Below are 22,242 nucleotides of genomic sequence, written 5' to 3'. Positions count from 1 at the left end.
TGATTTACATGTCATATTATTAGCAAAGATGCATTAATCTTAACCTGATTTTTTTTTTTCTCCCTCAAGGTTGAAATACAACCAAACATATATCTGATAGTGATTCAAACTCTCATCTTGTCCAGTCAGACCTGTCTTAAGTGGCACACTTTTAATTAACAGTTTCTACCTTGGAAAAAAGAAAGGTAATCTTGTTTTGGATACGCTATTACTTCGGAACACTCAATCTGCCTGGATTGTTGAGTTAATTCTTATAACTGGAACATGCATCCTAGCCTGAGGCAGAAAAAGAGAGAAACAAAAGAGCTAGAGAGAGCACAACAGAGAAAAAATGGGCATTTATAGAGATAGTATTAGAATAGTATTAGAACAGAAGGGACTTTTTTTTTTTAGTACCTACTAACCATATCAAGTGAGGAAGGACTTACCTCACAAGCATATCACTTTAATGATTTTGCATGGTTGTCCTCTGCTCTGAAGAATGATTGTCCTTACAGCCTGCAAAGTATAGAAAAGGTAGAGAAATTAAATTGTGTATTAAGACAAAAATTACTTGACCTTTCAGAAGGACTCCATCTCCCTTGGTCTGCAATGCTTCCCTTATGTATTTCTTTTCCCCCATAGGCTTTCCTTTATGAAATTGTTTCTGGGTGACCTGTGAGATGGGACCTAGTTCCACCACTAGTCAAGTCTTCAGTGTTGTGTTCAGTTACTACAATGCAACCCAGAGATTGATGTAACTATCTCTTAATGTGACTATCTACATATCTATCTTAAAATTAGAATTCAGAGTTGAGATGATTGTTATAAGGACACTTCAAAATGCATTAAATTGAGATGATTGCTATAGGGACACTTCAAAAGACATTAAATTGAATTTTAAAATGAATTTGGAGATTTTACTTTACAGAAAATAAAACTGACTTGGTTGGTTGAATGGTTTTATTTGCCATTTAGGCTCCTAATTTCAATCTGAGGTCTGCTAACCCCTGGGATTAAGAGAAAACTTTATGAAGAGCATTCTGACCAAGCAAATAATTTTAACCAGTTTTCAGGTGTCAGATTCGAATAACTGTTTCCTAATTCCTGTTGTTCCTCTTTCCATTTTTTCCTTTAAAAAAAAAACCTTTCTCCCACAAGGTTTCATTTTTCAAAAGAGAAGTGTACTTCTCAACCTTCTTGAACTTGACTCTGATGCTTTGTCTTTGGGTGTTGAAATCTCCAGGATGCAAAACAAAGGGGACAATTCAAAACATTCACCTCTATTTTAAAAAGTAGATGACTCCAATAGCTAGATAACAAAACCTTTGACAAATAAATTTTTTATGTTTTTATATTGAATTCTTTCAAAAACTTGAAGAAATATCTAATTGAGTTGTCAGTGGACACATGATTATAAATCAGTTTTTATGATAAATTACTCTGCAATTTTTGTCATAGTTCTTTGAAGGAATTCAAAGAATTGAGTGACATAAAAAAGCCTCTTCTCTCATCTCCTTATTTCTGAGAATAAGATTTCTCAGAGCTTAAATCTCTAAAAATGAGAATATAGAAATATAGAATCTGATGGTCACCTTCTAACAGTAAGCAAGATTTATCTATGGATAAATGAATTTATAATAAAAAATTTATTAAGAGATGCATTTTCCCAAGAATGCTTTTAAAAATAATTGCATTTCAAAAACTACCAAATTATTACTTGTTAAAAATTAAACCAGGGGCTTCCCTGGTGGCGCAGTGGTTGAGAATCTGCCTGCCAATGCAGGGGACACGGGTTCGAGCCCTGGTCTGGGAAGATCCCACATGCCGCGGAGCAACTGGGCCCGTGAGCCACAACTACTGAGCCTGAGCGTCTGGAGCCTCTGCTCTGCAACAAGAGAGGCCGCGATAGTGAGAGGCCCGCGCACCGCGATGAAGAGTGGCCCCCACTCGCCGCAACTGGAGAAAGCCCTCGCACAGAAACGAAGACCCAACACAGCCAAAAATAAAAATAATAAATAAATAATAAATTTAAAAGTTTAAAAAAAAAAAAAATTAAACCAAAATGTAAATTTAGTTTTATTTTTAACAAATAATAATTAAAATAATAATTTTAAAAACACATAAAACTATACAGCAACTGAAAATTAAAATTATTATTTTTTTGTCCATGTGATCAATACATGGCTTTCAAGCACTAAATCAGTAAATACGATTGGTAACCATTCTGCAGGGAAAGCAGTGCCATGAACTCTGGAGCCGTTTGATTTAAGTGGCCCAGGAAGGCTTGAGTGGTGGCCATCTCAAAGATGGCAGCACTATATCAGAAACAAAAGTCCCTTCCATTTCTCTGAATTCCAAACCTCTAGGGTTTTATAATTACTGAAGAAAGGTAGAGGGACCTTTAAAATAACAGATACTTAATTTTTCCACAAAATAATTCAGGCAGGAACAGAGCCACGTTTAATGTTTATTTAGGAAAGTAAGTGAATGTGGCATTTTTGCCCTTGAGCATTGTGAAGAAACTTCATAACTCTTAATACCCAAGTTGCCAGCTTTCCTATATCCTGAGGATAGTGACAGACTCCCTCAGTGTTGATGGTTTCATGTGCATTTACCTCACCTCTATCAGTAATGAAGTACTGTGAAAACGCTGAGATGGCAAGAACCACCACTTGTAGATGCAGAGGGTAAGAATCCAAGTGTCATCAATGCAGACAGCATCTTCTAGATATCTTTTTTTGAGGGTCCTTCTCTTGGAAACTTCACTTGCTTTCATAAATGATTAACTGGGCAGTGGTTTTATTTTAAAATGTCCTCTTCTCATCTTTCCAACGGAAAGATTTTGAAAGTTGTCTGAAGCTGACATTGTAGACGTTCGCATTTTAATAGAGATGCCTTCTTCCATGAGATTTTGAGTGTCTTTTTAAACAAAAATTGAAAAGCATTGTCTGTAGTTCTATATTTCTCGTAGTTATTTCATTGACTGAGAGCACTTAATGCGTCATACTATTCCTGTGTTCATTTTTATTTAGTATAGCTGCGTGGAAGGATCGACTGTCATTTTTAAGGCAGTGAAACATTGGATATTGATGTGTACCACTGTTATATCAATGCACTTGTTTTCAATTAGCAATAATCACACCTCAGGTAAACCGCATTGGCTATGCTTATACTGCCCCTGTACAAAGCTTCAGTGTATTAGATTGTAGAGAAAGAAAGCTATGTGGCATACAGCTAAGAGGAAGGATTTTGAATACAAATAGCTCTAGGTTTGAATCCTGGTTCTGTCACCTTCTTTAACCATTTCCTGTAGATATTTGGTTGTTATGTAACTGACACTTTATAATTTTAAAAGAAATATTAAACATTGCTAATTTGTGGAGATTAGATCAATGATTTTTATTCAGATATTCTGGCTTTAGGTCATTCGAAGTGGTGGGAATCAATATTAAACTGTGATAGTTTTGAAATGTTGTTATTTTATAATGAGACTAGATTGATAGATAATAAATCATTCCACACTATAAGAAACAGTGTCACAGACAAGAGCTTGGAAAATTCCTACCATTCTTTGTCTCCTTCCCTTGTGAATTTCCCTGTTTTATAACTGAGTTGGATTTCTTCAGATTTTTTTTGAATCTAACATTTTGATATTCCTCATCACAGAAATCAATTTATTCTTAATCTCACAAGATATCTTGTCTGATGCAGAAGCTAAGGAAACTCTTTATTAGAGTACTAATTCTACTTTACAGTGTAGGTCTCCTTTATCCTAGGAGTCACATTTACAAAACTTTTTCTTTTATTTTTTTTAATTTGTGTAAATTTAATACTCCTAGGTATTAGAGATCAGTAAAATAATACAACAGAAAGAGCACTGTTATATTACACTGAATTTGTTATAATGGTAACCTTTTAAAACAGAAAATTAATTTTATCCCTTATCTTGAATGTGCTGTGGCATTTTTATACTCACCTATTTTGAGTGAGTAGATTATAAAAATCGGTGTTAGTTTGGAATGTCAATATCTTTACTGTTCCATGGTAGCAGTGTGTCTTCCTTTGGACAACGGGCACTTTTCAAACAACAAGCGTGCATTTGAACTGTATATACCTTGCCGGCGTCCCCTTGGACTGGAAAACTCCTCTCTTCAAGTTGTCAGTGCCTCCGTAGATGTGGCTCTTCCAAACTGAGGAGAGAAATTAATGCACTAGTATTAAATTATGGTCACAAATATTAACTTTTGGTCTGATCAAAGTTAAAATTATAAGCATTCATAGTTTTAAAGTTCTAATTTTAAAATAGGTGACACTTTAGATACCTAGGTACAGATACAGACAGTGATACCATCTTGCAAAACACATGCTGTCATTTAGTTGTTGTGCTTGCCATTACCCAGGGCTGAGTATGTTTCAGAAGTTGAAATTGTAAATATTACTTTTATCACTTTACACATTCCTTCTTCAAACACACACACATGTCCACACACACACACACACTCTCTCTCACACACACAATTATATGGTTGCTATGGTAAAGTATTTTCCCTGAAAAAAATTGTTTGCCTCAATTTGGTATAATCAAATTTATTATATTCTCAACAAGTTTTGTGCTTTTGAGCAGATGAGTTTTAACTCATGTGGGATTGACTGCTATTCAACTGACATACAAAAGTTCCAGGATAAAGGCCTGTTTGTATTTTAGTATTTCTTCAGCAACAGCCATGAGATCTTTGTTAAATGCAAATAAATCTATTCTATGTTGCTAAACCTTATTTTAATACTTGGGGATGTTTATTCTGCATCTTTATAATTTACCAAATTATAACAGATTTTATACACTTAACTGATTTTCTCTTACTTGGCTAATGTTCCTTGAGTTCAGATATAAAATTTCATCTATTATTTAAAATTAACATAAAATAAAATCTAAATAGCCTAATTTTCTATGGCTATATATTTTCAAAAATAAAGAATCACATATTTCTCTGTGTGATTTTAAAAATGCACTTTAAAAATCTTCTATTCATGCAGTTAAGCCTACTAATTCCTTTAGCTCATCTTTTATATGAGAATTGGTTTCTAAACTTGGCTAATAAATAAAGAGTGGTCAAAATCACTCTTCAAATCTCCTTGAACTATGTCTCATAGAAATTGCTATACTGTTCTTAATATGTCTATTAAAATGTATCTTTCTTTCTATGCTGGAATATTTTTCCTTTAGGTAAGCATCAGTTAAGCCATTGTCTTACTTTTAGAACCAGTATTCCATTAAAAATATATACCCTTCAACAATAGAATCACACTCAGATGGATGAGATGCTCATATAACAAAAGCCAGAGTGGATTTGAGATTAGATGGGGGAACATCAGATATGTGTCCCTTTCACCCATTTTATGTTCATTCCTGAAAGGAGACAAGGAGAGGAATCACTTGTGACATTCATATTTTATTTTGTCTTCTTTTTTTTTGGCTGAGTGACTTACATATCAATTTTCTAAGTTAAATATATATATATATATATATATATAGAGAGAGAGAGAGAGAGAGAGAGAGAGAAACTCCATTATAAAATAAATGATAACTGTTAATATGTTCCTCAATAAGAATACTGAAAATATTATCAATGTAGTTTAGATTAACACAAGTACAAGTTTCTATAAAAAATAAAAACATTTTATTATTTCAATATAACACTAATTTTTGAATAAAGGTGGAAGAGGTAAAGGTGCTATTTTTACCAACTAAGTTGGCAACTGAGAATATATAGAATATATTTCTAAATAAAATGCAGTATATATTTTGTTCAAAAAGTTTTCTTTGAAGAAATTCTTTAAAGTGAATCTGCTCAATGTCTCCTTCTGGTTGTGTTATATTATTTCTAGATGCCTGCTGTATGATGCAAAATATCTTCTTTACTCATCACTGTTGTCTCTTTGGGAAAACAATGTATTTTTTTATAATTTCTAAAATAGCTTCAGTGTGATGTTCAAATGAATTAGTAAGTTTTTTCAGATAATATAAAGAATTTTGCTTTTTGTTAGTTATTGACCAAATGATTAAGTTTAGCAATCTGTGGGAGAGATTATCAAAGATATCCACCATCAGTTCCTTCCCATCCTGTACATAAGTGAAATTCTCCCCAAAGAAAAGAGCCTGTTTTACTTCCTCTTGAATCTGGGATGCCCTTGTAACTTGGTTTGTTCAGTAAAATGAGAGGCAGTGATACTGTGCAAATTTCAAGTCTGGTAGTTTATTTATTTATTTGTAACTGAAATATATTTGATTTATTGTATAAATTTAAGATGTACAACATGTAGTTTGATGTATTTATATTTTGTAATATGATTGCCATTGTAGTGATAGTTAGCACCTCTATCACATCACGTAATTATTATTTCTTTTTTGTGGTGGGTATAAGTAAGATCTAGCCCCTTACCAAGTTTGATTATTATAGCACAATCTTGTTTATATTCACTGTGGCATGTATTAGATCTCCAGGACTTATTTGTCATCTAGTTGTAAGTTTGTACCCTTAAACAATGTTACTTCAGGTACAGTAGTTTAAGTTTAAATTTAAGAAAGCTGGCAGTTTCTGCATAATCTCTGGGGAAAGCCATTCACCACGTAGAAAATCCCACTTTCCCAGGGCAACTATGTTGTGAGGAAGCTTAAGCAAGCTAGACTGAAATGAGACATGGAAGACAGTTGCGGAGCCTGGTAAGAACTGAGACTCTGAAATAAGACAGCCGTTGAGTCATCCTAGCTGCTAGGGGCCATTCCAGTGGTCCCCATCAAGGCCTCTGCTACTGTAGAGAGACACAAGCCATTGTGTTCTGCCTTATCTGAACTCCTAATCCATGGAATTATGGAGAAATGAAACTCATGTCATTTTGGGTTAAGTCTTTATGCAGCCATAGATTAATGCAACAAAATCTTCTCAAGGACCGTTGGGTGCTATGCCTGATAAGTAATATTAATGGTAAAAGTAAATACCATTTCTGAATCCCTTACTATGTTTCCAGCAAGAATTTTATATGTAAAATCAAATACAATTCTCACAACAACCCACTGAGGTAGACAGATGTTGTTGTCCTGAGTAAACTAAGACTTAGAGAAATGAGTGGCAGAGATACTTAATAAAAAGGGCAGCCAAGACTGGACCTCAGGTCTGACTTACCCAGGGTCAAGTTTTCAGCCTCAGGATGTGCTTAATTGTGCCAGAGGTTGGGGAAGATCACTGGCTCCTGGATTCCATCAAGTCTCTCTCTTGGGCTGAAGTTTGTTCAGCTCAGTCATTTTATTAGTGTTCCATTGTTGCCGTAACTGACGTCCACAAATATTGTCAATTAAAATAACAACCATTTATTATCTTCCAGTTGTACAGATCAGAAATCCAGCAGGCTCTACTGGGTACACTGCTTAGGGCCTCACGAGGAAGTAGCTAAGTTGTTGGCTGACATGTGATCTTACCTGGAGGCTCTGAGAAAGAATCTTCTAGGCTTACTCAGGATATTGGATGCATTCATTTCCTTTCATTGTTTCCACATGGTCCCCTAGATCTATCTTCAAGCCAGTCACAGAAATCAAAGCCTTCTCATGCTTGGATATCTGACTTCTCTTTCTGCCTTGTTTCTCTGACTTGTGCTTCTGCCTTCCTCTTCTACTTTTAAGAGCTCATGTTATTGTGTTGGAGCCCCTTGGATAATACAAGGTAAACTTCTTATTTTAATCTCATCTGTAAAGTTATTCTTGCCATGCAGTGTAACACATTCACAGGAGTAACACTAGTGGCTGAATGTCGTGGAGGCCAAAATTCTACCTACTGCAGCCACTGAGTGTTGGTTTGCAAACCTTGGGAGCTTCCTGAGTGAAACCTGAAACTGGTCCCCATACACCCAGGGGAAGGGGACACCAAAGAAAGAAGCACACAGCTCCGGATTGATGGGTGGCAGGTTTAATAAGCCAGGGAACTTACATACTAAGCTTGTCTTGGGTGGCTGCAAGATGAGTAGATCTCTGCAGCTGCTTGCCAGAATCTTTAAAAAGTTTACATAGAGGCCAAAAGTGTGTTCAGTCCCATATTCAGTTCAGATGGTCTCAACAACACCTGACTCTCTCAAAGATATGTCCTTGAAACAGCTCCTAGTGTGGGAATGGTGGGCGGAACTTGAACATTCATTCCAAGGACAGGGGAGTTGTGAGGATCCCCTATTGCCTGGGTCCAGCTCAAGGGTCAGTTGGTAAGCACATCCTCTCTAATGACCTCCTCCAACACTTGAGCCTTGGATTGCTCGACATTGTGGCAAATTCTTGAAGAATACTCATTCCTGCTGAGCTGACCTCACCCTGTGACCCAGTCTTCCCAATAAACCATCTATCCTGCCACCCAATGCCACCAGAGGAAGGAGCTCTATTAGTCCTAGTAGTCTTGGTGTATGTTGTTTCCTTTGCTCCAACCCTTTGCCCTGCCCTTGTGCTGAAGAGAGAATGTTTTATTCCACCTATTATTAGCCATCTCATCAAAAGGCACCACAGTTACCACCCTCAGTATATGTACTATACATTGAGAACAATTGGCTTTGCGGAAGATCTCACTAAGTTAGTGAGACCAGCTTAATTCATAGTTGGGAAGAAAAAAAAAAAGCTAATATTCACTATATCAGATCCTGTGGTGAATATTAATCAATCATCTGGTAATACACAGTGGATTAAGGATTGAAATCAGGTTTATCTCGATACAAACTCAGGTTCTTTTTATGTTTTATAAAATAGTTTTCATTAAATTATATTAAAAATGTGGTCAACAACATGGTTTCAGAAACTATCATCACATGTATACACTAGATTTTATCTAATGTTATACATTTAATGTAAGTTATAAACTCATAGATGTAAGCTGTAAGATGAAATAAACATGAGCACAAAACAAACAATAAAAATTTTCCAAGACCAACTTTAATAAAAACATTGTTTTTGTTTTTTTTAATCTCTGGTCTTCCATATCAGAGCAATAGACCAATATCCAGTTGCCAATTTATTTTACTCTATAGAACTTTGTGTTCAGTCATTTGCTAGCAAGCATGCCTTTATTACTAGCCAACTGGATCTTTGAAATTAGAAATGGAATATTTGAAGTCAGGACTTGAGCCTAATAATCAGCTTATTCATTGTGCTTAACTGAATGCCTACAACTCACAAGTCATTTTATTATTCAACAGATATTTCTGAATGTACAAATAGTACTTGGCTTTCCATTAGGCATCAAAATTCAAAGACAAAAGTTATAGTCTTTGCATTCATGAAATCTATGTCCTTATGGACACTCATAATGAGTTTGTGAACTACAATAAGGGCACAATACCCATAGGAAATAAAACTACTGAGTCTTCAGGCAAAAACCAGAGTAATCTTTCTAATATGTGAATCAGATGCTCTACCTCTGTGATTTAAGCCCTTTCAATGGCTTCTACCATCTATTGAAATAGTTATCCGTGACCCTCATTCATTGATGCATTCATTTAGCAAGGATTTCAAGTCCTGTTATGACTCAAGAATTGTTCCTAATGATAAACAAGGTTGATAAACTGTGCCACCTCTCCAGAAGTCTATGATCTACTGAGCAGAAAATATGGAAATAAGCAAATATATGAATAAGGACATAAATACCCTGAAACACAATTGCATATAAATATTATAAACACATCAAATATGTGTGTATAGAAATTATTTTTATAAGTTCTATGTACATAATATGTTTGTGTCCCATGCCCTGAAGAAAATAAAAAAGTAATAAGTAAGAGTCTTGGAGGGGGTAGTTAGAAAACTGGGAAGACCTCTCTGAGAAAGTGTCATTTAAGCTGTGATCCCAATATTTGAATTTGTAGGAGTGTTTCATGTAAAGTACATGGTTCCATGTAACGAATCAATGAAAAATTCCTTAGCATAGAATAAGCTTCAAATTTGCCAAGAATACAAGAACACCAACTGTGCCTTGAAAGGCAGTGCCCAAGAAGTACAGTAGCCTGAGAAAAAAGTCAGAAGTTTTGTTTATGTATTTGTTTATATATTTGTGTGTATTTCCTCTTTTGAAATGAGAACTTCATGTAAGCAAGGACTTTGTCTTTTTCAATTACTGTTCCTACAGCTAGGACATAGTAAAAATATGCATATTATGAAAAATAAATAAATATTGATTGATTGAATAAATGAATTTATTTTAGTTTGGGGGCAGTTAAATTTGCCAAAATTAAAAAAAATTTAGTGTTGATATGTTTTTAGATAACTTTGAACACCTAGTCCTTAAGAAAAAAAATTTCATCACATTAAACTCTTCATGAAAGTAAATAAAAAATTATAGTAAAATGAATTATAAAAATCAACAGTTTTCTATAGTCTTTGCTATACTATTGGAATAATAAACACAATTGTCTACTATTGAAGAAAAGTAATGTAAAAACTAAATAAAGTTTCAGAAAACATGGAAACCCATCCCAATTATCTACCCTGGGAAAGAGTTGAGGTATGTACAATATCTAGAAATGTCTAGTTATTATTTAATATAGTCACACATTTAGCAAACTAAATACTACATTAGTGAATGTTTAACACACTTCCACTAAAATAAAACTAAATAGCTAAAGTCCAGAAAAATTTCTAAATTTTACATTATTTCAAAGGGTAGTAAATTTTAATTTAGAGATCATTTGTTATTAAGGCAAAATACAGAAAACATGGGAAAGCAATTTACTTGAATCATGAACAACTCTGAGATTCCCTTTTTGGGTATTAAACATTCTCTTAGTGTCATAAATAAAACATTTTTTTAGAAAATAAATCATTAACATTATGCCATATGTCGTACTTTCCATTTTGAATTATTTAAAATATGTAGATTAGAGAGTGGGTTAAAATATACTTTCAAAATTAAACTGAAACTACATCTTCTATTAAAATTGGAAAGTAATTTTTATGAATGAAACTTATAGTTTAATGCCATCAATTCATGCTTCCTACCTCTGCTATTCTATTTTAATTTTAATTTAAACCAGCTAAAGTAAGCCTATAGGGGCATATATTGAAAGGACACGAGTTTATTTCACTTAATCAACGATTTCCTAAGCACTGACTCTCTTGCCTTTAGCTTCCACAAAAATAAGGCCATAACATAACCTAGAATGTTGTTTCTAGTTTTATTTATCTTTTATAATATCCCTAGAACTTTGTAGTAAATGGCAAATGTTACGTTTGTCCAAACATATAGAATCACATGCATGAAAGACCCCTCAAAACTAATGGCATCTGGTCTCATTCAATAGTCTTCATCTAGTGCATATTCAGAAGCTACTCAGACTCATATTCATATTCAATGTCAGACTGTATAAGAAAGTGTAACTATTAGTTTTCTGAATACTAGTATTAAGGAGCAGACAATTAAGAAGGTAATTTCCTGAATGGCAATCTTCAATCTATGTCGAATTTCCTTTCAAACATAAAGAGCTTTACAATTTGGGGCTTCCCTGGTGGCGCGGTGGTTGAGAATCTGCCTGCCAATGCAGGGGCACGGGTTCGAGCCCTGGTCCGGGAAGATCCCACATGCCGCGGAGCAACTGGGCCCGTGAGCCACAATTGCTGAGCCTGCGCTCCGCAACAAGAGAGGCCGCGATAGTGAGAGGCCCGCACACCGCGATGAAGAGCGGCCCCCGCTTGCCGCAACTAGAGGAAGCCCTCGCACAGAAACAAAGACCCAACACAGCCATAAATAAATAAATAAATAAATAAAAACTTAAAAAAAAAAAAAAAAGAGCTTTACAATTTGCTTAATCATTTTCAGTCTGTATATAAAGTTATATTTATAGGATTTTATTTTCATGGAATGAATAAGTAAGTAAATGTCATACTTGAAAAGAGTATGGTAATTGTGTCAAATGTCAAATCTGAAAAGAGCTATTTTTTTCTATAATTTGAAAATTCAAACTTAGAAAAAAAAGTAACTGCTCCTCCACACAGGAAAATGAAAAGCAGATTAATTTTATTTGAAATTCCTGAAATTTTCAATTACTTGTATTCAAACAATAATAAACACATGGATTATTTCCAAACTGTATTCCTCAGAACCTCTGTACCTCACAGCTTCATTTTTTTTTACAATGGAGTCCTTATAAAATTTAATTTATTGAAGAGTCAAAAGGAGTATTTATACCTCTGATCATCATTTATATTTTATAGTGATTATCTGTTATTTCCAATAGTAATTGCATGTATTTTATTTATGTAAATAGATAAGTCAATACTTTAAAGTATTTAGCCCTATAGGTTCCCAAAGCAACTCTTTGAAGTAGGCAAGGACAATATCCTCCAAAGAATTCAACTTTAAGTAGAAGAGGCAGGGAAAATAAGTCAAATCTTAGTCCAAAATTCTTTCTAGTATTCTTTACTGTTTCATTGCTTGAATAGCTCCTGAGACAGTTCAGCTAGATGTCCTCCTAGTCTTCAAGGGAACACATAGAGCTGATGTGTATCTGAACATCTGCAGAGACTAGGTAACCAACAGACAGGTAAATCACTCAGAATTTGCTCTTTCTGTTCTTTTCCTTTTTTGCTTTCTCTCCTTTTGGTCTTCTGAAGACTTAACAACAGTAGTTTCAGAAAGATTACAGAGTCGAAATGTAAATAAAAATTCAAAAGAAATGGACTGAAGAAGTAGAAATAATGTATAAGAAATTTATGGAAGAAAGGAAAATGGCCTGGATCAAAGGGGTGCTTTTTAAGCTAGGAAGGGTAAGCATGTTTAAACAATGATGAGCAGTTTTTGAAAAGGGAGGAGAAAAGGGAATAAAGAAGATTTTAAGACAGGTTTTGGGGAAAGTATGGATTCAAGGTAAAAAAGAGATGGACTTCAAAGTCGGTATTAAATTGGTAGACTCACCAAGGTATGAATTTAAGTCTAATCGCCACTTGGATAGGTGTTGGGAAAACAACAACAATAACAACAATTAGACTCTGGATCAAGGAGTTTACATTTATGGAAAGAGGAGAGGCTGCATTAGAAGGCTCAGGACAGATAGAAGCATGAAAGAATTCAATATTAGTAATAGGGATTCAAGTGCAATATATGGTGCTGTAGAAAGAATAATGACCCCTCAAAGGTGTCTGTGTTCTAATCGCAGGAATCTTTGAATATTTTAGGTTTATGGTAAAGGGGAATTAAGGTAGCAGAAGGAAGTAAGTTTGCTAATAAGCTAACTTTGAGATGGGAAGATTATCCTGGATTATCTGGATGGACACAATGTAATCACAAGTATCCTTGAAAGGAAGAGTGAGGCAAAGAATCATAGTCAGAGAATGATTTGAAGATGGTACACTGCTGGCTTTGAAGATGGAGGAAGGGGTCCCAAGCCAAGGAAATCAGGAAGCCTGTGATATCTGGGAAAAGCAAGAAAATGGATTTTCTCCTAGAGACTCCAGAGGAAACTCAGCCATGTGGACACCCTGATGTTAGCTCAGTAAGACCTATTTTGGACTTCTGACTTTCAAAACTGGAAGACTGTAAATTTGTTTTTAGCCACTAATTTTGTGGTAATTTGTTAAAAGAGTAATAGAAAACTAATAGAAACATGGGTAGCAAGAGTGTGTTTAATATTTTCTCTCCTGTTATATTTTAAACCCTGTGGAGAAAAGAAATTCCACTTTATTGATTATAATGTTGCTTCTTTTATTTAAAAAATAAACACTTATATTAGTTTTCTACTGCAAGAAATTGGGTTATGCGAATGTCAGGCTAGTCAAGTCTGAAATTTGTAGGACAGGCCTTCAGGAAGGGTCAACTAGAAGTCTAGAGGATAGGCTGAAGGTATTGTCCACAGACAATATTTCTTAATCAGGGAAGCTCCAGATTTGCTCTTAAGGCCCTTCAACCTGTTGGAACAGGACTATCGGAATTATCTAGCATAATCTTCCTTTCTTAAAGTTAATGATTATGTGCTTTACTCACATCTGCAAAATACGCTCACAGGAAAACCCAGGTTAGTGTGCACAACTGGGTACTGTATCCTAGCCAAATTAATACCTCAAAAGACCAACGCATCTAGTAAGGCCAATATTTTGAATATAAGGGAGTGAGATCAAAATCAGCTGGGATGAAATCGAGGTGAATGTACTTAGCTACTAGTCAAAACAGCAGGCAGTGTTTCCACTTTAGTTTTATAATCCAGAATGTATGAGATATGCCCATGGAAGGAGAGGGTTCTACATCTCCTAGGTCATTCTCCCAGAAGAAGAGTGGGTGCAGGGAACTGTGGTGACAAAAAGGCTAAGGCTCACATTTTACAAATTTGAATTTGCTTTTTATAATGACTCCTTTGAGAGAAGCCAGAGGCAGAGTCTGCCACATAGCCTCTGAAAACATCAAAATCTAAGCACTTGTTTTCTACATTAGTAAACCATAAACCTTTCCTAAGAACTGCTGAGTATTCTCCAGTGACCCTTAATTGAGAAAGATGAAATTTCATGACCTGAAGGAGAAGAGAGAAGTCGGAATAGTCATAAATTGGTCAACTTCAAAAAGACTGCCTAAAGGAATACTGAAAACCTATATTCGAAGATCATAGATTTTACACAGAAAAAAACCCAATATATGCTACATGAAAGTATTCTTCTTCTTTTGGCTGAGGATTAGACATTGATGATCTATGCAATTACCACTGTGTCTGGAAAAGTGCAATAAAAAGGATCTTTTTGTTGCCTGAGATAGAAAAGTTTAGAATATATAACATGTGATTCTGCTGATTGTAGAGACTGAGTTCCTCTTCAGAATTCTTATCTCTCAACAATGGAAAGTACTGGTGCATCTTGGATTATTGTGGAGATGGAAAACAAGATCCAGTCTTCCTTTTTGGTCTATAGTCACATCAATACCCCAATTATTAGTATGAAGTCTAATGAACATAGGAGACAGTAGACTAGGTCCTCATTTTCATTGTGATAATTTGATGGAGGGGTCTGGGAATGAGAGCAGTGTCTAAATGAGATCCACCTAAAAGAGACGGATAGAAGGTAGCGAGGATACTGGGTATGGGGCACATTCCCATGTGACGATTGCCTCCATGGCCTTAAAAAGCACTAACGATTAGAAATAAGGTCAAGCATGTCCCTGATGGCACCACCCAGATCATCACATCCCTAGAGCTTGTCACGCTACACTATGCACGGTTTCTCTGATGTAACCAAACATGTCCTTATAGGATTTTTTAAATCAACTTAGAATGTAGGAGTCTTGTGAGTTTTTGCCAGCATTTAGTGTGAAGGAAAATAATAAAGACGTAAATTATAGTCATTGATGAAAGGTAATGACGATTCAGTCACACTGTGAGTACATAATATAGTTGAGATTTTCTGACTGATGCATTCCAAGTGAAATCTGATCTAGTGATTGGTATAGATCTGATGAAGATAGTTGCAGGCATTTTAAAAATCTCAGGTTATAAAAGCAGATGGAGGGGCTTCCCTGGTGGCGCAGTGGTCGAGAATCCGCCTGCCAATGCAGGGGACACGGGTGCGAGCCCCGGTCTGGGAAAATCCCACATGCCGCGGAGCAGCTAGGCCCGTGAGCCACAATTACTGAGCCTGCACGTCTGGAGCCTGTGCTCCGCAACAAGAGAGGCCGCGACAGTGAGAGGCCCGCGCACCGCGATGAAGAGTGGCCCCCGCTCACCGCAACTAGAGAAAGCCCTCGCACAGAAACGAGAACCCAACACAGCCAAAAATAAATAAATAAATAAATTAATTAATTAATTAAAAAAAAAAAAAGCAGATGGAGTTAAGGAAGGTCAATTTGTACTCTCTGGAGGCAGAATATTTTGATCAATAATATAGTTAGCCTAACCCATAATGTAAGTTGTATTTTTCTTTTTTTTTTTTTTTTGGTCAAGGTATCTATAACTGAACAAGTTTCATTCCAGTTGGGATACAAATAAATCAACTGAACTCGTTTCATACCATTGAAAATGAAAATAAATCCATATTACAGTCACAATTAGAATTTCCTAGGTGAATTTAGGTTTGGAGCTCATGTAGTAGTCATCTGTGTCTTTAAGAGTCAGCCCAACAAATACTTACCACATTATTGTGAAAATGAGCAAAAGACATAAAAAAGTACTGCTTGTTTTCCTCAAAAGTAGGCTTGACCTAAGTCAGAACCTGCCCTCTTGAGAACTGAATGCAGTGGTAGAGATTGCTTTACTTGAGATTAAGTTGCAGGAGGATGCCACCCAAAAAGACTCAAAATTAGTTATTTCGATATGTAGTTCTGTCTTGCATATGGATGGAAATTTGTTCAAAAAAGTTGTGACAAAACATGTATCTGTTATAGTAATTGTTTTATGCCACAATCTGATTTTTTTTTTCTTTTTCTTTCAAAGAACATTGGGGCCATTTTAGAGAAGTGCACATCTTTGCAAAGTGTCGCTGAATATCTGTGTAGATGCAGATCTGATCTTAGACTACAATATCTATTTCTTTGTAGTTTGATGTGAAAAAGAATTGGGATAGGTCCTCTAACTATACAGTGTGAGGTTATTTAAATATATATATATTCCTCCTCCAATTTCAGCTCTTTTGGGGACTCAGCTGAACGCATTCTTCTTTTTCAGGTTGGCACATGCTGATCTCACTAACAGGAACTGAGAGAATGATGAAAACTTTGAAAATACAAGTGTCATAGAAAGAGACAATCTCTTATAAGATGAAAATTTAAAAAAATGTGCTGTCAAACTTAAGAGTAGAGGGTTTTATTTTCTTGTAGAGCTTATAGTGTGAGGCTCTGTTAAATTGAGGAACTGTTTTCTCTCTCATCTACTACATGCCCAGGATGTTAATCTTAACCTCATCCTTACATTGAATAGAAAATCTGATGAAAATGAAACAGAATACTTAACAACCAAGTCTGAGAGCTGTGAAGAAAATAAGGGAAGGTACTTTAGTTTAAAAAGAATATTAGAATTTGGAGGAGGGGAGAAATGATAAACCATCCAAAGAGGCACAATTTCCCGCCTAATTAAGTGAGAAGTGTTTATAGCCTTTAGAATCTTGAGTCTATTGATGAATTAGGGAATGAACTGATAAAGTTATAGCTGATCCAAAGTTATCTGACTCGTGGGATTTTTGTGTTCAGGAATGTATGAGTTGATTATGTGGAAAAAAGACTCTTATAAGTATTATTATTTTTTATTTGGATTAAGACAGGATAGAATTTGCCTTCTAACTCTATCATATTTTGATCTGAGATTTAGCCTCTCTAAGCTAATATTTACATCTGTATTATAAAGGTCATAATTCCTTTCCCTGTGTCTACTTTAATTAATTTAAGAAGATTGTTTCTAAATATAATCACATTTCTAAATATAATCAGTCACTTAGATTATAAAATAAAATTCGTTTTCCCAAAATGAAGGACTGGATACATGATTTAACTGATTTAAGCAAATTGTCACATTTCAATCCTTCTCCTTTAAATATGTAGGGATTCTGTTAATTATTTTTACAGCTTTAGTTGTTAAGCTGTACTTCTTATCCTTTACTTGAAGTGACTTCATTTCATGCTCTTCCAACAATAGTCCTTATTTATGGTAGTGTTGCTGGCAGAAAATATCATCTTTAAGGTCTCGGCTATAGTCCTGGGGTGGGAATAAGGGTAGAGGTGAGGGCGGAGGGAGAGACCAGCTGTTTAGGACACCGGCAAACGTTCCTACTTTATAACCATCAAGAACTTAATAAAAAAGTTTATTTTCTTTCCTCTCTGTATTCATTTTTAAACGGTGCAAAAAAATTCCCTCAAACAAGCAAACAAAAGCAGCCATAAAACCAGGTTAGATTCCGCCATAGAACATGGCATTCAAACTGTGGGCATAACAACTTAGTAAGAAACTCATGGCAGATAATTCAACCTTTCATCTGAAGACTGAATACTACAGGCACTGTTTCAAGCACCTGTGGCAGATGGTCAGTGAAGAAGAAACTGTCCCAGTCAGCACATCCCCACATACAAAGTCACAGATGGCAGTGGAAGCGTGGCTCGGTGCAGCAAGGGCTCTGAAAACAGACCTCTGTCCACCTGAGACAGGCCATTAGAGACATGCTTGCCTTGTTTGTAAATGAACCAAAATCCAAACGCTGCCTTAGGATAATAACAACACTGAATAATGAAGAGTATACATTCTAAAACTGTACGTTTTCAGAGCGAGGAGTTATATGCACAGAGTGTATTTAAATCTCTAGTCCAACATATACAAAAATCGCCAAGAAGAAGAGAAAAAAACAAGGTAATTTCCTCAATTTCATTTCCTTCTCTTTGAATATAGGAGCAAGAAATCATACACATAAAAAGGGAAATCAAAGATCTATCATACTGCCCTCCTCCAAACTCTCTTATTATTAATTAGAGCTTACACAGGATGGAATTGTCCTGCAAACATGTTTTATTTGGTTGGCCAACGATTATCAGAATTTGCTACCAACATTTAAAAGTCATGAAATAGCCATCTATGAATCTATTCTGCTTGCTTACTCTAAAAAATAAAGACCATTCCACATTAACCAGCTGTATTGGCTGGCCTTGACCCCAGTGGAGATGTGTGCCTTCTCTAATTTGCCAAGATGCCAGAATTTGCTGTTGACTTACACCTGGGCTGCATCACTCATGCATGTCAGCTGCCCAGTCCCTAGTTCAGTACATCTGAAACACTTGTTCTCAAAATTTAATGTGAATCAGATCACCTGGAGGACTTGCTGAAACAGATTGCTCTATCCCATCCCCGGAGTTTGTTTCAGTAGTGCCTGGGGCTCAACAATGTACATTTCTAAAAAAGTGTCTAGGTGATGCTAATACTGATGGTCTGGAGATCTCACTTTGAGAACTATGCCTCTGGAACTGAATTTAATCAACTAGTATATACAGTGTGTTCTTAGTCCAATGTCATGTTCTATACGGCATAGGAAAAGAAAAAGCTTCCTCAAGTAACTTTAACTCCATTAATGGGTTCACTGATTTTCTAGGACTGTCATAAAAAAAATACCACAGACAAAGTAGCTTAAAGAACAGAACTTTATTTTTTCACAGTTTTGGAAACTGGAAGTCAAAGATCAAGGAGCTAGCAGGGTTGGGTTCTTTTAGGTCTCTCTCCCTGGCTTGCAGATGGCAACCCTCTGGTCTCTTAACATGGTCTTCTCTGTGTTAGCACCTCCCTGGTGTCTTTCTCATACTCTTCTATTAGGACACCTGTCATATTGGAATTGGGCTCCACCTTAATGGCCTCATTTTAACTTAATTATCTTCTTAAAGACCTCATCTCCTAATATGGTCACTGTATTAGTCAGGGGTTCTCCAGAGAATCAGAGCAATAGGATATATCAATATATAAATTTATAGAAAGAGATTATGAAGGATTGGCTCATGTGATTATGGAGGCTGAGAAATCCCACGATCTGCCATCTACAAGCCTGACCAAGGAAAGCTAGTGGTGTAATTTAGTCAGAGTCTCAAGTCACAAAAACCAGGAACACTGATGTTGAGCGCAGAAGAAAATGGATTTCCCAGCTCATACAGAGAGCAAATTCTCCTTTCCTCTGCCTTTTTGTTCTAGTCAGGCCATCAGTGGATCAGATGATGCCCACATGTATTGGTGAGGGTGATCTTCTTTACTCAGCCTACCAAGTCGAGTGCTAATCTCCTTTGAAAACACACACAGAAAAAATCAGAAATAATGTTTTATCCACTTTTTGGGCATCCCTTACCCCAGTCAAGTTGACATGTAAAGTTGACCACCACAGTTACATTTTGAGGTACCAGGGATTGGGACTTCAACATATGAATTTTGGGAAGACACAATTTAGCCCATAACCATAAGGTAAAACAAATCTCAGGAAGTAGAAACTTAAAACTATAAAAACTGACTTTTTATATAACATAAAGCTTGCTTAGCCACGTCCTCTGAGGAACTAGAGATTCTATCTCGGTATCTGTCGAGTGTTTGAAAAACATTATCACAAGTTACCCATCAGTGTCGCTGAATCCTGTGGTTAGATTCCCTCCAAGGGAATCCTTTCCCTCTTCTGTCTGGAACCGTTCATACCCACCTGGTATATTAGTGGCTTTAAATTGGCCCAGCTGCTCTTAATGTAGTAGTCATCCAAAATTCCATTAAGGCAGATAAATATAAAGTACAAATCGGGAGGAGACTTTCAACATGGTGGAGGAGTAAGACGTGGAGGTCACCTTCCTCCCCACAAATACATCAGAAATACATCTACATGTGGAACAACTCCTGCAGAACACCTACTGAACGCTGGCAGGAGACCTCAGACTTCCCAAGAGGCAAGAAACTCCTTTGCCCTGGGTAGGGCAAAAGGAAAAAGGAAAAACAGAGACAAAAGAATAGGGAAGGGACCTGCACCTCTGGGAGGGAGCTGTGAAGGAGGAAATGTTTCCACACAATAGGAAGCCCGTTCACTGGCAGAGACAGGGGGTGGCGGGGGGAAAGCTTCAGAGCCACAGAGGAGAGCGCAGCAACAGGGGTTCAGAGGGCAAAGCAGAGAGATTCCTGCACAGAGGATCGGTGCCGACCAGCACTCACCAGCTCGAGATGCTTGTCTGCTCACCGGCCGGAGCAGGTGGGGGCTGGGAGCTGAGGCTCGGGCTTTGGAGGTCAGATTCCAGGGAGAGGACTGGGGTTGGCTGCGTGAACACAGCCTGAAGGGGGCTAGTGCACCACAGCTAGCTAGGAGGGAGTCTGGGAAAAAGTCTGGACCTGCCTAAGTGGCAAGAGACCATTGTTTCAGGGTGCGAGGAGAGGGGATTCAGAGCACCACCTAAACGAGCTCCAGAGACGGGCTCGAGCTGTGGCTGTCAGTGCGGACCCCAGAGACAGGCGTGAAACACTGCTGCTGCAGCCAACAAGAAGCCTGTGTGCAAGCACAGGTCACTCTCCACACCGCCCCTCCTGGGAGCAGGTGCAGCCCGCCACTGCCAGGGTCCCGTGATCCAGGGACAACTTCCCCGGGAGAACGCACGGCGCGCCTCAGGCTGTTGCAACGTCACGCTGGCCTCTGCCGCCGCAGACTCGCCCCGCATTCCATACCCCTCCCTCCCCCCAGCCTGAATGAGCCAGAGCCCCCTAATCAGCTGCTCCTTTAACCCCGTCCTGTCTGAGCAAAGAACAGACGCCCCCAGGTGACCTACACGCAGAGGCGGGGCCAAATCCAAAGCTGAACCCCGGAAGCTGTGCGAACAAAGAAGAGAAAGGGAAATTTCTCCCAGCATCCTCAGGCGCAGCGGATTACATCTCCAAAATCAACTTGATCTACCCTGAATCTCTGGAATAGCTGAATAGACAATGAATCATACCAATACTGAGGCAGTGGACTTTGGGAGCAACTGTAGACTTGGGGTTTGCTTTCAGCATCAAATTTGTTTCTGGTCTTATGTTTATCTTAGTTTAGTATTTAGACTTTATTATCAATAGTAGATTTGTTTATTGATTTGGTTGTTCTCTTCCTTTCTTTTTTAATATATAGATATTTTTTTTTCCTTTTTCTCTTTTTGTGAGTGTGTATGTGTATGCCTCTTTGTGTGATTTTGTCTGTAAAGCTTTGCTTTTACCATTTGTCCTAGGCTTCTGTCTGTCCATTTTTTTCTGTTTGTTATTTTTCTTATACTATAGTTTTTAGCACTTGTTATCATTGGTGGATTTGTTTTTTGGTTTTGTTGCTCTCTTCTTTCTTTTTTATTACTTTTTAATTCTTTTTATTTAAATTTTTTTTCTTTTTTCTTTTAATAACTTTATTTTACTTTATTTTTTTCTTTTTTCATTCTTTTTTTTCACCCTTTTCTTCGGAGCCATGTGGCTAACAGGGTCTCGGGGCTCCAGCCGGGTGTCAGGCCTGAGCCTCTGAGGTGGGAGAGCCGAGTTCAGGACATTGGTCCACCAGAAACCTCCCAGCTCCATGTAATATCAAATGGCAAAAGCTCTCCCAGAGATCTCTATCTCAACGCTAAGACCGAGCTAAACTAAACGACCAGCAAGCTACAGTGCGGACACCCTATGCCAAACAAATAGCAAGAACAAAACACAAACCCACCCATTAGCAGAAAGACTGCCTAAAATCATAATAAGGTCACAGAAACCCCAAAACACACCACCAGACGCGGTCCTGCCCACCAGAAAGACAAGATCCAGCCTCATCCACCAGAAAACAGGCACCAGTCC

General features: G+C 37.0%; 1 long non-coding RNA gene and 1 pseudogene across 12 annotated transcripts in view; both read right to left on the bottom strand.

The window, feature by feature from the left end:
• Positions 1-22,242, bottom strand: part of LOC137759205 (uncharacterized) — a 520,553-nt gene that overhangs the window by 139,918 nt on the left and 358,393 nt on the right. For 8 of the 12 annotated variants that reach the window (XR_011073052.1, XR_011073048.1, XR_011073054.1 and 5 more), the window contains 2 exons: positions 3,959-4,172; positions 429-498 (listed from right to left, as the gene is read on the bottom strand). This is a non-coding gene — a long non-coding RNA (uncharacterized lncRNA). The remainder of the gene's footprint in view (positions 1-428; positions 499-3,958; positions 4,173-22,242) is intronic. The other 4 variants (XR_011073057.1, XR_011073056.1, XR_011073051.1 and 1 more) reach the window with 1 other exon arrangement.
• Positions 3,040-3,172, bottom strand: LOC137760384 (U4 spliceosomal RNA; annotated as a pseudogene).

This window comes from Eschrichtius robustus, chromosome 2 (genome assembly GCF_028021215.1).
Source record: "Eschrichtius robustus isolate mEscRob2 chromosome 2, mEscRob2.pri, whole genome shotgun sequence".
NCBI lineage: Eukaryota > Metazoa > Chordata > Mammalia > Artiodactyla > Eschrichtiidae > Eschrichtius > Eschrichtius robustus.
Note: the sequence above shows the minus strand (reverse complement) of the source record. Positions and strands in the feature narration are given on the sequence as shown.